The following is a 14,883-nucleotide window of genomic DNA, read 5'->3' as shown; positions in this document are numbered from 1 at the left end:
GCAGCTATATGCTATAGTTAACCGATCTGAACAATTTCTTCGGAGATTACATATCTACCTTAGAAAATAATCTGTACCAAATTTCGTGAATATATCTTGTCAAGTGCAAAAGTTTTCCATACCAGCATTTGATTCCGAACGTTCGGTTTGTATGGCAGCTATGTGCTATAGTGAGCCGGTGTGTACAATTTCTTCCGATATTACATTATTTCTATGCRCAATACRTCATACAAAWTTTCGTGAAGATATRTCGTCAAATGTGAAAGTTTTCCATACATGAACTTRATTCCGATCGTTCGATTTGTATGGCAGCTATTACAAACTTCGTGACAAACTTAATGTACCCTGTCCAGGGTATAAAAATSTTTTTGAGAATTAGTTGCGGTTAAAATACAAATATTTTTTTATTTTAACAAATATTKTCGTTTACAGCATTATCTTCCCCAGTTTTTAGTTTCGGAAATACATACAAATATTTTTTTTATGTTAAGTAAAATTTACACACCATATTTTTGGTGCAATATAATTCTGTAACTCAAAATCACAAATCTACATTACAGAATTATGGCACGTTCACATAGTCGAAACAATTTCATATATCTACATTTCACAATAATTACAATTTTGAAAAACTTCCTCAAGAATGGTAACACCCTGCCACTAAAAATGACTATATACATACTTACACATACATATATGTACATCCATTTAAAAAAAAATATTTTTGTTTAGAATATTGCCTTCCAAACGTGCCTTTTCGCACCTTATATTATATTTATGAAGCTCAACGAAGTCTGCCAGGAAGCGTTACATTATAGACAGAAACCCGATCCACTCACCGCTTTAAGCAAAAATTACCTGTACCAGTTAAATGAATCATTACTTCTTAAATGTTTTAAAGCTCATTTAGGGGTTGAAATGCATAATATTTGCATATACTTACATATGAGAGCGTTGACACATTTATGCTACTTTGTGACTAGGCCAACATTTTTCATAATGCACCCTTTTCAACACAGCAATTTTATATAGTACATCAAATGTTACTTATGTATACTTATGTACATAAATAGTGCTGGCACATGCGGAGCTCAAAATTGTAAAGCAAAGGAGTTTGCTGCTTTATGCTTAAAACAATATAACGTGAAGGTTGCCTACTGGCACATTGCTTTCATTTTCATTACGCTACAAAAAAACATGTAAAGTGGTGCTTTTAAAGGCAGCTAATCGTAAAGTAATTTAAGAAAGTGCATTTCAGTTTTGGATATGCAAACCATAAGCCGTTTATAATTTGAAAACACTGTGGAAATGTAAACTTAAAAAAAAATGTGTTATAATACACAGGCATATAGAGCAGCTGCGGAAGCGTTTTTATGCCAGCCTTGGTTAGGTAGCTGTTCACAAGAAAGGCAGTGTGAGCAGGCGAGTTATTGTGGTGCAACTTCCAATCGGCTTTAATGTCTTGTCGGACCCGAATGACCCTTCGTTTGACTCTCTTGAGGACTGAATCAAAGATTTTGATCAATTTAACATCTGGACAATTAAGCGAATACTTAGTCGTCGGTCTGAGTTCAAAACTTGGCGCAAACGAGTCACATTGTCGGTGTTTGTCGAAGTCGTAGGCCTCCCAGCACGATCTTCATCAGCGACCTCTTCCCGGCCTTCCAAAAAGTCCTCGGGCCATCTGTTGTCAAGAGTTATTCTGCGTTGGATTTCGATGCCGACATTATTACTTCTATTAATGCTGGTTCCAAGATAGGCGAACTTATCTACGACGTCGAAGATATGAGTGTCAACAGTGACGCGGGAGCCAAGTTGCAAATGTGATGACAGGAGATCTTTCGTCTTGCCCTCGTTCAATACTAGACCCATTTGCTTCGCTTCTTTGTCCAACCTGAAGAAAGCTGAACTAACGGCGCGGTGGTCGTGACCAATGCCATCAATAACATCGGCAGCAGCAGCTGTTTACTCTGCTGTCTAGAAGATTGTACCTTCTCTATTCAAATCTTCAGCACGAATTATTTTCTCCAGGACTAGATGGAAGAAGTCGCATTATAGGGAGTCGCCTAGTCTGAAACCTCCTTTAGTATCGAACGGCTTGGCGAGGTGCTCCCGATGTTGACGGAGCTTTTGGTATTACTCAACGTTAGATTACACAGTCCTATTAGTTTTGCGGGGAAATAGCCAATTATCACTCCTTTTTTGGTGTATAGCTAATATGCCAAAGCACGAACTAATCTATAAAAAGTATTTTTTTTTAAACTAATAGTTTTTCAAGATATTACATATCAGTAGTACTACTCAAAAGCCAAGAATTTGCCACTCATAGGAGTTAGTAAGGGAGTACAAAAATTCCTAACACATCCTTACTATCCTAAACTAGTTAAGTCTACGAAACAAATAAATTCAAATAATCAAGATATCGAGTTGCATACTTCGGTTATACTTCAAAATATAAGTAGCTGTAAAAATAACTACGTACTAATTTATAAATATTTGTGCGCATGCGCAAAATAACACTAGTGTGCTAGCTGGCATGCATCGTCATCGCCTTATGACATAATTAGTGAAAGTGAAATTGACTGAATGGCGACGACGATAGCAACAGCAACAACAACAACAGCAACAATACAACTAGTACAACTATTTTCATTGGCTATGCCAGCGATTGACCATCACGACGCCAACACCAGCTTGTCGTAGCGCCATCGAACGCCTTAAGCATAGCCAAACACTAGTCTCATAAGGTTGCTTTTTGGTGTTGTTTGCTTAATACATATGTATGTATTTTATACGAGTCGGTATGCCAACGCGATGCTAATAATGAACAGTAAACCATATACAATTTGTATTAGCCCATACTGTAAATATTAGCAGGCACGTGCATAGAAAACTTATCATTTAAGTTTCCCGACGCAGCGCGATGAGCTTTATATTGATAATTTTTTAAAAACAAATTAAATGTCTAAAATAAGTTTCAAATTTTAGATTTTTGTTATATTTTTTTTTTACTTCTTTAATTTTACCGAGAAATATGAAGCTTTTATCGATATATGTATTGTCACATTTGTGAATATGTATATATATTCCTTCTAAAAATTGTTTAAGTTCCATTTATTCTTGCCACACTGTTTCGATTTGCTACTCAAACATTTATTTGTTTTTGTATTGGCAATTTTTTCTTTTTTTCGCTACACAACGGCATTCACATTCATCAATGGATGCAACACGACAGTTGATTTGTTGCACAGTTGTTGAATAATTTGTTAGTCTTTTTGTTGCTATTGCAATGTCTATTTCAACGGCAACATTGCAGATCAATGCCATCGGCGTCAGCAACAGCTACAGCAGCAATAACAGCAATAACAGCAATCATGGCAAAATCAATTCACTAAACAACAACAACATAAATGCATACAATAAATATTTGCATTTTGTTTTTCGTTTTGTTGTTGTAATAGTAGCTGTTTGCCGTTTATTCATGGTATGTAGTTGTTGTTGTTGTTTCGTATGTGTTTTATCAAAAATGCCAAATGAAATGGAAATGAAATTCCGAATGAAAACGAAACTGAAAATAATGATTGCAAAATACACCGACACACAGGCGCAAACACATACCTATACACATGTGCATATGTACATATATACATACATTGACATACACGAGTGTAAAACAAAGAAAAAATTAACAGCTAGATAAACGAATCGCTATGCTTGGCAGCGAATGCACTACGATTGTAATATGCGTACAATAACAACAAACAGCGTGGCGAATGCATTAATTGCATTAGGGTGGCATAAAATATATTGAATTCATTCAAGTTAAGCTTTTTTTGATAACAAATGATGTTACACCATCTGATCAAATTTGAACCGGATTGATCCATTTAAATAGCGCATCGACAAATTTTTTGTATAAGAGTATTTTTAAACTGATGAGAATAATGTTATATCAGCTGATCAAATTTGACCCGGATTGATTCCATTTTTATTTTAATTTTTTTTCTTAAATTGGTACAACATTTTTTATGTTTGTGTGACGTTCGATTTCCATTTGTCATTATTTCAATTATTTTGCTTCGTGATAGCTTCGATTTTTATCGTTGAGTAAAATAGGGCAACGAATTCGCTTGAATTTTGGTATTTCCTTTGAAATTACGACAACAGTTTCGTTGAAAATATTCAGGAAGTGTTTTGGAGAATCGTATTTATCACAAACACAAGTATATGAGTGGTACAAAGCATTGTGTGAAGATCCTAAAGCCATCGAAAAACTTGCCTTATGCGAGTCGTTCACCTACAACTGTTAATGAACTAATGACAATAACTTCGGAAGAGTTAAAGAAACAGTGCTTGAAGAAACTAGCTTTGTTGGCATCGCCGAGTTATCAAAACATCTCAACATCTTTTATTTATTGATTCAAGATGTTTTGATTAATGTTTCAGTTAATATTTTTTTTAATGATGCATGATCGCAACATCTTTTGATTATTGATTCAAGATGTTTTGGGTAATGTTTCGCGTAATAGTTTGGCCGATGTTTTGGTTAATTTTTTGGTTAATGAAGCTCGTCAATGCTACCAAAAGATCGCCTCAAAGAGATACYTGACAACAAAGCTGAGGTTCCTACATTTATCAAGCGCTTCACTACTTATCACTAGACTTGGGTTTATAAAAGTGACGTCGAAACTATCCAATAATCCAGCTAATAGTGCTCCAAAAATAACCCGATGTCGAAAAAATCGTTAAAGGCACTGAACGCCATCCCAGCCGATCTTTATTACAAGTGTTGGCATGTTTGTATTGACTGCGGAACTTACTTTGGGCTTTATGAAAATTCTAATAACGTGAAAAGTAGATTAGCTTGAATGTAAAAAAGATTTGTAAAAAAATACTTGAAAATATTCAGTTTTCTAGTCAGTCTGGGTCAAATTTGATTATACATTATTTATTTTGTAAATTTTCATTTCATCATGTGTGTCTTAATCAATTGGGATTTGTCTAAAAAAGTAGCATAAAGTTAGTTTTTTCCTTCTCTAGACAGAAAGATCCATCCTAGTGTACGTATACGCAACGCGGTAAGTATTTGTATTAGTATATATGTATAATACTTTAAAAATATGTGTAGGCTCATGTGAGACCTTTTTGATGCATTAATGCAGGGAAGCTAGCCGCAGTAGCAGCTTTACAAATATACGAGAGTTGCTTGTAAGGTGCTGTATAAACATCACTGTGTGGGTGCATACTTTGCTGCTGTTACTGTTGTTGGCGTGCTATGGCGCTTGCTCGTTGTTGACATAAGCAATGGGGTCAAAGCAAATGCGAGGCGTCACTGAATATTTTTACCCTGAACAGGGTATATTAAGTTTGTCACGAAGTTTGTAACACCCAGAAGGAAGGGTCGGAGACCCTATAAAGTATATATATAAATGATCAGTATGTCGAGCTGAGTCAATTTAGCCATGTACATCTGTCTGTCTGTCTGTCTGTATATATAAGAACTAGTCCCTCAGTTTTTAAGATATCGTTTTGAAATTKTGCAAACGTCATTTTCTCTTCCAGAAGCTGCTCATTTATCGGAACTGCCGATATCGGACCACTATATCATATATCTGCCATACAAACTGAACGATCGGAATCAAGTTCTTGTATGGAAAACTCTCACATTTGACAAGATATATTCACGAAATTTGGTATAGATTATTTTCTAAGGCAACAATGTAATATCCGAAGAATTTTTTTAGATCGGATTACTATAGTATATAGCTGCCATACAAGCCGAATGATCGGAATCAAAGGCTTGTATGGAAAAGTTTCGCATTTGACGTCGTATCGTCACGAAATTTGGCATGGATTACTGCTTAAGGTAACAATATAATCTCCAAAAAAAATTTTCTGCACGAATTACTGTAGCATATAGCTTCCATACAAACTGAACACATAGTTACTAACAGAAATGCGCCTGTGAAGGGTATTTAGCTTCGGTGCAACCGAAGTTTTTTCTTGTTTCATATACAAATGTCTGAAGTATATACATAAGTACAACAAAGTAGACCCACATATATTATTTACATACAATTAAGTATACATACATATTTRTAAACAGTGTTTAAATCTATATTTTGTTCAATAATAATAGTTTTAATAAAATTTTGTATGGGCTTTTTTAAATATTTTTATGAAGTGATGGATATATGTATGTATAAAGAAATGTTAGAAATCGTATCCATCAAACCTCAAAGCCGACCTTATAGTAGACACCTTGTGAGAAAGGAAAATCTCACAGCTTTTAAAAATTTTTATTGAAATTGAGGTAATTGGAAACATTTTTTTATGCTTTTTATGGTAAACTGTGGTATGGGGCACAAATGTGAAATGGAATGGCGTAAAGAGGGAGCGTATATAAATTGTGGTACAAAACTTTCAAAGGTCAAGAGATCGTTGAAGACATGCCTCGTTTTGGACAATCTTCGACCGTTTCAACTGATGAAAACAGTAAAAAGAGGAAAGATATGGTAATAGAAAATCGTCAGGCAAGTATTGGAGATGTTGCAAAAGAGTTCGAGTTCGTTTGATTGATTTTAGTGGGTATTTTGGACTTGCCACGATAAAGCAGAATTTTCCTCAAGAAGAGTACGATTGTGACCAATGCGCAATGAATACCATCGATCAACAGATCATCAGATTTTTTCTTGTTCCTAAAATTAAGTTGCCGCTCCGTGGAACCCATTTTCAGTCGATTGAAGAGTTAAAACGAAATTCGGCGAAGGTGCTGAAGGCCAACTCAAAAAGGCTTATGAAAAGTATTTCGAAGACTGGAAAAATCGTTGACATAAGCATATTACATCTGTTACGGATTACTTTGAAGGCGACAAAAAAATATATCAAAGCCATAATTGGAACAAACCGTTATCTTTAGATGCTGCAAGTTTGAAATCTTCATGCAGTTTGAGAGCAATAATTTTGCTTTTTTTATTCACGTGCATTGATAGCGCTTATCGTTTTTCTCGTTTGTACATATATATATATATATATTGTATATGTAGGTGTGCATATTTCGAAATCAGCTTTTAAAACTAAGTATGCGGTGCCTGTAGATTGTTGTTGCTACAGCGGCGACCGTTAAATTTAATTGCTGTTGTTGTTATTAGTTTCGAACGAGTTGACGCGCCTCATTTAAATAATTTTTCTTTAATTTTTTTTTTTTTGTGTTTTTAATTATGTCTGGCGGCAGCAGTGGAAGCCGCGTATACTGCACTCAGGCACACATATGTATGTATGTATATGAGATGTCTACATATACATACTGACACATTTAATGCACATACATGTATGTATGTATGTGCAGCTATCTTTGAGCTACTTATTTTGCAATTGTGTTATCAGTTGAATTATAAACTTGTTTACAAATGCTGTTCAACATGTCGCAACTTTATTACGAGTCTTCGCATTTTTTGAACGAGTTTTTATTGCACATTTGTGTTAATATTGGTGTTGTTGCTGCTGTCTACTCAGCATACACATCTCTGGCGGATTTGCTGAAAAGATTGCCATCTTCGTTCGTTGTTGTTGTGCATGTTCAGTGATGTTCTCGCATTCTGATGTTTTTATATTTTTTCGTTTTTATTGCAAGTCGGCCGTAGTTGTGCACACCCTATATATTTTCTGATGTATGTATGTATGTATGTATGATTTGTTCATATACCTACTTACTTGTCTAATACTAAGTTTTGCTGATTATGTAATTTTCTTAGAACACAAGTATATGTAAGTAAATACAGTTGTTCGAAGTAATGCCATGATGCCTGGCGATTAAAATATTTTATTTATAGATTCCCACACCAGGGTTGTGCGATGGGTTTGGRATCCGCCTAAAAACATTACCAATGCAATGATGAAAATAGAATCAGATTAGATACTCTTTTTTTTCATGCAAGCCCAACGATAGGAACTTAAGTGTGCTTTGCCCAATTCAATTTGAAAAATCAACAACTCACCATATATTGCGAATGCGTCAAATCTTGGAAAAGAGCCGTGAAGACAGGATCGACACACACTACCATACCAAAAGCTCCGTCAGGATCGGGAAGGACCTCTCTGAGCCGTTCGATACCAAAAGAGGTTTCAGACAAGACGACTCCGCGCCGTTAGTWCTGCTTCCTCCAGACTGGATAAGAAAGCGAAGCAAAAGGGTCTGGTAGTGACTTAGGGATTCGAATTCGTAGATAACTTCGTCTATCTTGGAACGTCATGTCGTCCGAATGGATGTAAARCTCCAGTTCTGAAAGTATTTGACGCAGTACTCGCTAGGGGAGGTATAAGAAGAAGAAGAACTTATCATAAGACTCTCTTAAAGCGGTAAAGCGACAAAATGCTGTGAGCCTATCATACATTTGTTAAAACGGCTGAAGTCAGTTTATATATATGTATGTAGCTAGACTGCCRAGATGTTTAAACCTCAGTCTAACAATGGGAAAAAAGTGTCTGGATGCCTTCATCTTGCACTCCCTCAAACWACTTTTCCAACTTGCGTTCCACAAGCCTTACCACATGCCTATGGGACAATGTCCAKTCAAAACCGATAGGATGCGGAAAGATGAATTTTGCTAAGGCAAAGTTCGCACGCGAGATTCATTGATACAGTGCTAGAACGCAAGATGCCAATGGAGATTCTACCAGTTCCATTTCCGATGTCAGCGGAGTAAGAGTATCCTCTCTGGCTGGCACATCATCTTTGCAGTTACCGACGATTCGGCTATGACCGGACACCCAATCCAGTCTGATGACGATATAGCTCCTAGTGATGTGATTTCTAGTGAGGACAGACATTCTTTGACTAGCTTTGAGTGCCCAGTTAGCGCGCTAACTGAATCGGAATACAATTTTCCATAGGTTGGATCAAAATTTTTTATGTTCCTTTGATGTTTGATCTACATATGTCAATTGGTGTGTATCACAAGAATTATTACCATGAAAAAAATGAACACAGAATTTGAACTTTTGTGCTTCCAATGGAATCCTGGTTACTGAGTTCATGAAAATGTTGCAAAAGTATTTTGGGGAGTCACGAACACAATTATTTAAGTTGCGCAGAGCATACAGTGAAGGTCGAGAAGTTATCGATAACTTGCCTCATGCGAGTTTTCTATCATCCTCTCTTAATGACGATAACATYGAAAAGGTTAAGGACACAGTACTTGAAAACTGTCGTGTTGGCATCAGMAAAATCTYAACATCTTTTACGGATAGACTAAACACATTTTGGTTAATGTTTTGGGTATGAAGGTTGTCGCTTGTACGAGTAGCAAAAAATCTGCATCTTTTGCAGTGACGCCTTCGAGTAGTGGTTGCAAATAGGTGCTTCACAACGTAGCTGAGAAACCTATATTCCTCAAAGGCAACATTCCTGTTGACGAGATGTAGGTTTATGAGCGAGTTATATAGCGTCGAAACTGTTMAAAAATCTAGTGAATACCGCTTAAAAAATGTGTCGAAACCGAAAAAAAACAAAATGTKTACAATATAGTTCATGCAGTCCGGGCCAAATTTGATCACATGTGTTATAACATTTATTGTAGTGAATCTTTTGATGTGTCTTTGAGCTTTGTAAGTAACAAAAACAAAATACATTATACTCGTATTATATAATGCAAATAGAATGCAGCGACGCAAAAGAGAACACATTAAGTAACTAAACTCTGTTTTACCTAAGCCACTAACTAAAACCGCAAAGCAGATTACACAACTGCTTTACAAGTACTTGAAACMTATTAGATATAGCCGTAGCAATTATGTACATATGTAAACTAACAGGAACTAGAGCTGTGTGTCAGTTGCAATACAAATATTAMTACTTGCCACAAACATGACTACAGACATGCCACTTGATACTCCTACATGAGTGCCTACAATTTATAGACACACACAAACAAACGACGACATGTGTATGTATGCGTAATTCATAGTCGTGTAAGGCAATTTTTCATTTGACACATCGTTAACAATTGGTGGCAAATCGCTGACAATTGCATACGGTTCCAGTGCGGAAAATCTAGTTTAGTAGAATAATTTGTATTGCGCTGCACTCACATACACATATACATTCATATGTATACATGCATGTATGTACATAGAGCTTGCCTACACTTTCAATTGTTGCACTGTGCGGTGCGTGTGTGCCAATGGCAGTGGCACTAGTGACGCACTTGCAACATTTTCAACATTTGTCACATTTGCAACATTTTGCGTTGGTGTGTTGCTGCAGTTCGTCTAGCTGAGGAGTAGAGTATTATGTCAATTGYTGTTGTTTGTATGCTGTGGCATAAAAATAAATTGAAACGTGGCAGGTTGGCTCACAATTCATCTCAAGTGATGGACGGCTGAATTGATTATAATGAATGTGAGAATGACAGCCGACAATTGAGCAAGTGAGTGAGTGATTGAGTGAAATACATCTGTGTGTGCTATGTGTACAGATGTGTGCAAACAGAGCTAATGAAATTGAAAATGGAATTGAGAATGAAAAGTGATGAAAATTGAAATTAGAATAAATGATGGAATAGAATAAATTAATGCATAGATGCTCACACATGTGTATGTATGTATGTGTAGGTGAGTTAATGAATGATAGACAGCTAGAATAAGTAACTTGTGTGGCATGTGCCTTTGTTAAAAAGGCAACAATCTTGGCATATAAATGTTTATGTGAGGTCCTGATAAGTCACTACTATTATATTATGATTTTTCCTCGAAAAACTTTAAATGCTACTTTCTGAAAACTGACAATCTTTTAGTGTAAAACAAAAATCCAGAAACTACTAAAAATCCTTTATTTCGTTGACTTCRGCTGCAGTAAAACTATAATACGCTTCAGAGGTGAAAAATAACTAAATCAGAGATTGTAGCGTTGCCTTGAACAATGAGCTATAACAAATTTTTGTGACGATATTTTATCAAAAGAAAAAAAAATCAATACAAAGACTTTTTTTGAGCGATCAGTTTATATGAGAGATATATGCTAGAGTTATCCGATGTGCGCAACACGTTCGAGATTTTTGGGCACTTTCTTCATTAAAAATATTTGCTAAATTTTGTGAAGATATCTTTTCAAATGAAAAAGTCTTCCATACAAATGCTTTTGATATGCTAGGGTGGTTCGATATCGGCGTTTTCGACAAATGAGTAGAATTTTGGGTTGTAAAGACGCTTTTATGAATTCAAATTGAGATCTCAAAAACTCTGAAGGACTAGTTCCAACGGCTCACGACTTCCGGTCTTAGACCATGTATCCTCTGGGTAGCCAAAAAACATCAGTTTGAAGGCGAGCTAAAGTGAGAAGGCGAACCATCCCTCCTCCGRGTTGTGCGCTGGGTTTGGAATCYACTACRTAAAAACTCTACCAGTTAAAAGAYGGAAACAKCCTCGGATGAGAGAYCCTTTTGRTGACAAYCAYAATTAGGAAGGARTAAAGRCTAACAAGAAATGTGATGGACGTGACAAGGACTGAGGCGAGTAGGTCCATRTGRCATTTACTACRGTGGTCACATACTTGTATAGGAGCGCAAATTGCGTGWGGGATTCGTGGTGGTAGRGAGACTCCGTCACCGAGTATTGGCATTCACACCGGCGGATGAACGTCTAGCCACAATCCGCATCAATGAGAAGTTCTTCAACATATCCCTGATTTGGGCCTACGCCACGACGCAAAATAAGGATGATATGGCCAAAGATGTCTTCTATGGGCGCTTAGAACGCACCTATGAGAGCTGCCCCCGCCACTATGTTAAAGTCATGCTTGGCGATTTTAACACTATTCATCCTCCATGAGGAAGCTTCCCCAAATAATACTAAATTTCAGAACAGAATAAATCATCTAGCTGTCACCAACTCGAAAAGCCACCAACCAGATCGATCATGTTGTGATAGACGGAAAACATGTCTCCAGKGTTTTAGACGTGCTTACACTCAGAGGTCTTAAAATTTATTCGGACCAAACACAACGAAGGTTCGACGTCGAAAAGCTGTAATCACTGCACTCCTGCTCTMTGAGAGCACTCATCAGCCACTTGGAATAAGGGAACTATGGATTGCATTTGAAGCTCCTTATGTACACCTGCAAACGAAACCATTGCTTTTCAGAAAATGCAAAAGAACAGCTGGTACAATGAGGAGTGCCGTGGGGCAGCGGAGAGAAAACAGACTGCCTACCTCACAACGTTACAATCGACCACAACACGAGCGGGATGGGATAGATACCGAGAGTTGACGAGAAAAACGACAAAAAAAAAAAAAAACAAAAAGTGAGAGGCCGAAAGCCGTGCGTATGAGGAGCTTGACATTCTGTCTTCTTTTGTTCATAATTCACAATAATTTAGAATTTTTTGCTGTGAGGAATTAGGTTTTGAATCCGTCTAACAACCACTATGAAATATGAACGCTTGAAAATATTCCGAAAGCCAACAAACTGTCCTCGTATTTACATAGATCTAGTTTATAAAATCATATTCTATTTATATATGTTCTATATATGTTTATTGAGTGTTGGTAATTACCTTATTTGCATAAAAAGCACTTCATCACTATTGGCGTTTTATTGTTATCATTGTTGTAGTTATGTGGCACAATTGTTATTCATTTAACTGAAATATAATAAAAGAAAATACTGATTAGTTTCAATTGGTATTGTATAATATAAGTTGAGTACTTATGTAAGATAAGTTTTCGTATACAATTTCTAAATATTTATGCCATTCTAATATAGATGAAGAGAACAAAATATAATAGTAAACCATTCTGAACATAAAATCATTTTTGAAAGGAAAAGTGTTCTAAGAAGAKCTCAGAAGAAATAAAATATAGCAGGTGGGCCAAGTAGACGTAGTTTTTTGAATATGGATAAATCATAATTATAATACTATTTAAAAAATAAATGCCAATGAATGTTCCTTCGAATGATAATAAACAGTCGCCATTCAATTCGAAGTTTCTATGTTTTTCCTTAAGAAAAGTAGGAAACCTCGAAATGGATCACCCTCTACCATAACTAGCTGAGACAAGGGTTAATATGTTTTTATATGAGAGCAAAGGTTATGGTGTTAAAAGTTTTTATGATTCTCTGGGCTTACCCCACAAGTCACTTTTTGAATTAAATACAAGTATATCTAATTATATAACTCTTTTATATCTACTCCAAAAAATGACGAAGAAATATGGAGCATTTATTTTTAAACGTCCTGCACTTGCTTGCAACACTGCAATATTTATGTAAACGCCTTCACCGGACGAGCATAAAATAGATGAGCTGTCTGAGTGTGGGGAAAACTGGGTCAACAAATTTTAAAAATAGAAAATTACTGTTGGCATGAGCCTAAGGCCATTTACAAGGCAATTCAAATATTTTGGTGAAATAAAAACACAAATTAATTAAGAAAATGCATTAAAAGGTGTGCAGGTGAAAGTTTATTTTGGACGTGAAATTTGTGGTAGGCTACAAAATAATACTGTAAAATACAAGGACAACAAACCGTATCTTAAACCTTGTACCGTTTTATTATATAATTGTTACGAAACTCGAAAGAATAACATGAAAAGGACTATTCGCAAAAAATTCACTACTTAAAAACTAACTTAAAGCCAATATTTTTTTTATCACAGAACGACTTTTCACTTAAATTAGAGACTTCACATGGAGAGCATAAAATTGGCAAGAATAAAGTATAACCTAGAAGAGATCAATAGACATGTATATTAGAATCTAGTARTAGGAGTTACTTTAGCAGACGGAAAATGAAAAATTTCATTCGCTGCATTCTGCATTTGGAATCTCCAATTTTTTTAAGGATTTCAAAGATTTTTCTACTTTCCCATCTTTCGATCATGCYATAGTATCTTCGGTGATTTTGTTGGGGTTGAAGAGCTGAAGTTCGTTCCGCTTATATAGCCTCGAATATCGTGGGAACGTGTTAATATTCCGCTTACAAAAGTCGGGTACTTCGGTTTCGGGTTCGGTCAATTTTTTGTACCAAAACGTGGGTATGGAAAAATGAGAGTATTCATTGAAAAATTTTGTATTTATTTATATGTTTGTGTCAATTTTAAATATACATTTGTAATACTATGTTCAGACCGACATTGAAAACATTTTGAAAACACATTTGTATGTTGTGGAATCTGAGTCGTTCTTACCGACAATGTGTGTTTTCGATGAGTTTTCACTGACATTTATCAAAAGCGGCATTCTCTTGCTCTTGCAAGATTGCACGATGACACAAAATACGAAAATCCTATACCGAAATTATGCAAGGCCAAGAGAGCACCCATTGCAGAATSTAGTGATATAGTTATGACGGCACGAAAAGAAACATGGGTTTTGGTCTAACATATTGTGCAGCCATTGCAATTAATTTTCTGCGTGTGTTTTTTGTTGTGCCGTTGCACCAAAGGAAAAATTCTGCAATTTYTGTACGTTGCAAGGTTTTGCAAGACTAAGAGAATCCTCCTAATATGAGAATATCAAGCGACAGCTGTAWTTGTATGTGGAATGTAARCAAATATCAAGTATAACGAGTGGAATGCAAGTTTTSAAGTAGTTTTCAGCGAAAACTGTGTTTTCGTTTGACAGATTTTACATGGACGAARACACAAGTTTTCGTGCGAAAGCCTGTTTTTCCCAAAAAAACATGTTCCCACGAAAACATGTTTTCGTTRTCGGTTCGAACATAGAATAAATGAGATATTATCACGCTTGTGATATGAAGGAATATGCATTCATTTCAGCCGACTGAGGATGTACTTTGCGGAGGAAACTTTTCAAAGATTACATGGAACCGGAGCGGCAACAATAACGGCGGCACTGGCGCAATGCGTCACGCTTCATTTGCTTAG

At 36.0% G+C, this 14,883-nt stretch overlaps 1 long non-coding RNA gene across 3 annotated transcripts in view; it reads right to left on the bottom strand.

Moving 5' to 3' along the window:
- Positions 1 to 12,556: 12,556 nt before the first annotated feature.
- The window catches only part of LOC108967113, a 56,531-nt gene continuing 54,204 nt past the window's right edge, over positions 12,557 to 14,883 (bottom strand). For all 3 annotated transcript variants that reach the window (XR_001993236.1, XR_001993235.1, XR_001993237.1), the window contains exon 4: positions 12,557 to 12,638. This is a non-coding gene — a long non-coding RNA (uncharacterized LOC108967113). The remainder of the gene's footprint in view (positions 12,639 to 14,883) is intronic.

This window comes from Bactrocera latifrons, unplaced genomic scaffold (assembly GCF_001853355.1).
Source record: "Bactrocera latifrons isolate USDA-ARS-PBARC rearing strain unplaced genomic scaffold, ASM185335v1 scaffold_178, whole genome shotgun sequence".
Lineage (NCBI taxonomy): Eukaryota > Metazoa > Arthropoda > Insecta > Diptera > Tephritidae > Bactrocera > Bactrocera latifrons.
The sequence above is the reverse complement of the archived record's forward strand: the minus strand, read 5'-3'. Positions and strand labels throughout refer to the sequence as shown.